Source organism: Podarcis vaucheri, assembly GCF_965113315.1.
Source record: "Podarcis vaucheri genome assembly, chromosome: 16".
Taxonomy (NCBI): Eukaryota; Metazoa; Chordata; class Lepidosauria; order Squamata; family Lacertidae; genus Podarcis; species Podarcis vaucheri.
In genome coordinates, this window is record NC_138754.1 from 36,800,150 (window position 1) to 36,802,939 (window position 2,790).

Below are 2,790 nucleotides of genomic sequence, written 5' to 3' on the forward strand. Positions count from 1 at the left end.
TCTGAACGATTTCTAGTTCAAGTTCATTATGTAACATGTTGGTTTTTTTTAAAAAAATACTTTAGATTCTTTCGGCCTTTAAATGGTTATAATTAATTTTATTATTTTATTTTATTAAATTTAAACATCGCTTGATTTTTTAAATATTAAAAAACCCAACAATCACAAAGTAGTTTACAAAAAAGATAAAGATGAAAAATTATCTGTAAGTGATAACAATTTAAGACTTAAGAAGTTGAAATAACAGTAGACAAAATACAGATTAAAACTTGCATCAAAATAATAATAATTATTATTATATTTGCAGAAACTTTCTAGACATCTGGGTAGTCTTGACTAAACAAAAATGTTTTTTTTGTGAGTGGCCAGAAGAGTACCGTGAAGGTGCCTGCTTGATCTCAATAGACAGGAAGTTCCTAAGTGTAGGTGCTGCCACACTAAAATATTGATTTCTTGCAAATGTGGAGCAGGTATTATGGCACCTGCTGGCTTTGCCAATCAACGCAGTAAAGTGGCCATATATGGGGTAAGTCAATCTTGGTCCCAAGTTGTTAAGGGCTTCTTATACTAACAGTTTTGATGTTTTCTTAGTTGTCTTAGGTATACCAGTATTTTGTGCTTCAGCACAGCTGCTTGTAACATTCTGAATGCTGATTTTTTAAAAACTTGAACTGTGAACTGAACACGAACTGAACTAATTCATTTTGCAAAGGGACAACCATGAACTTGAATTATTTATTGGGGTACATGTTGAACTTGAGCTATTATAACTAGCCCCTTTTAGAGCTTTCCAAGTTGAGCATCCTGCCTAGTCGGGCCTGTATCTTTCTAGGGCTCATGGACCAATCTTCTAGCTCATTGGTAGGGAAGGTCATTTTCACCCCACAAATCATGGAGGAATTGCCCAACATGGGTCACACAGTTCGTTTTTCTTGTTCTCTCCCTCCCACGGCAACACAGCAGTTTGAGTCTTTGATGTGACCAGCCTGGCTTGAAAGTTTTATGTCTCTCTTAATGATTTAGTGCCATGTTCAACCAGTTTGGGGTTGACTGTTCAGGCAGCATGGAAATCCTGAGATGGTATGAGGCTATTTCAGCCCTTCACACTGATGTCCCAGCCTTCGATCTCCTCCCATTCCAGCCCTCCAGTTGTGTGGGAGTAAAGTATTGATTTCTTAATAAAAAAAATTGAGTAAAGTATTGATGAGTTGTGTTTGCTAGCGCAGGCTCTTCCATCTTTGATCTGCAATGTTGGCTGGCTTTGTTCATCTATGTCAGGCTTCCTCAACCTCAGCCCTCCAGATGTTTTGGGCCTACAACTCCCATGATCCCTAGCTAGCAGGACCAGTGGTCAGGGATGATGGGAATTGTCAGGAGGGCTGAGGTTTAGGAAGCCTGATCTATGTGCAACTAAATGAGTTTCGTTGGCAAATGCAGGTTGATAGCAGACAAAATAAAATACAGAAAAGTTAGGCCATATTTGGACAGGGGCTAAACTAGCTTTCCTGGTACCCTCCAGATACTGGGGCTGATGGGACTTCTACTCCAAAACATCTGGAGGGGGGGTCAGATGAAATGAGCTGTCCTTTACGAAACCAAATGCCACAATAATTGCACCCTACTAGGGAGTGGAGGGTGGTGCATATGTGTGAATGGGGCATTCCTCCTACATCTCAGTGTTACCCTTGTAGAACTCAGCAGGGAAAAGGACGGGGACAAAACTAGAATTATGAGGAGCAGGAGGTGGTGGCCAAAATGGTGTCAGAAGGAGATTTGGGCAGGAAGTGGGACAGGTGCTTGGCTGACTCCGCCATCAAGCTGGGTGCTGGCTTTGGGTTGGATGTCTTCTTCTCAGTCACCTTCTTCAAAAGGAAGACGTGGCCCATCATTCTCGGGTCAGGAATGGGCTTAGGACTGGCTTATTCAAACTGCCAGCATGACTTCCGGTTTCCTTACCTTCTCCACGGGCGGCTTATCAAGGAGCAATGACACAGGCCCGACCCACGCCTCTCCTTTGCCAGAGGAAAAACGGCACCTTGGCAATTCCTTGGGAAGGTCGAAGTGTCCCGACCTTGAGGCAACGGCCTTTGGAAGCGCTCAACCCATTGCTCTTTTTTCCTGTGACACCTGGGACCAAATATCTGTTTTTTTGTAATACCTCTTTTGGAAATGAAAATGGGGACGGTGCTGTTCTGGAAAGTAAAATAAAAATGAGAGTCCAAAAATATATATCAAAAAACCAAAAAAACTAGAATTATGCTCCATCTGCACTATACATTTAAAGCAGTATCATATAACTTTTAAAAGACATACAATAGCTTAGTTGGTAGAGCGGACATAGGCAAACTTGGACCTTCAGATGTTTTGGGACTACAACTCCCATGATCCCTAGCTAACAGGACCAGTGGTCAGGGATGATGGGAGTTGTAGTCCCAAAACATCTGGAGGGACGAGTTTGCCTATGCCTGCATGACACTCTTAATCTCAGGGTTGTGGGTTTGAGTTTGCCATGTTGGGCAAAAGATTCCTGCATTGCAGGGCATTGGCCTAGATGATTCTCATGGTCCCTCCCAACTCTACAATTCCTTTATTCTATGGCTTCACCCAAATGATCCTGGGAACTGTAGTTTTTTTAAGGTGCAGAGAGTTGCTAGGAGACCGCATTTCCCCACGTAGAGCCACAATTTACAGAGTGATTTAATGGTCGACCCCTCTTCCTAGGGAACTCTGAGAATTACGGCCCTGTGAGGAGAATAGGGGTCTAGCAACTCTCAGCACCCTTTGAAAACT

General features: G+C 42.5%; 1 pseudogene across 1 annotated transcript; it reads left to right on the forward strand.

The window, feature by feature from the left end:
• The first annotated feature begins 1,739 nt into the window (after window positions 1-1,739).
• On the forward strand, window positions 1,740-2,181 carry LOC309521697 (MICOS complex subunit MIC10 pseudogene; annotated as a pseudogene). The gene has a single exon. The product of its transcript is annotated as an MICOS complex subunit MIC10 pseudogene (transcript).
• The last annotated feature ends 609 nt before the right edge of the window (window positions 2,182-2,790 follow it).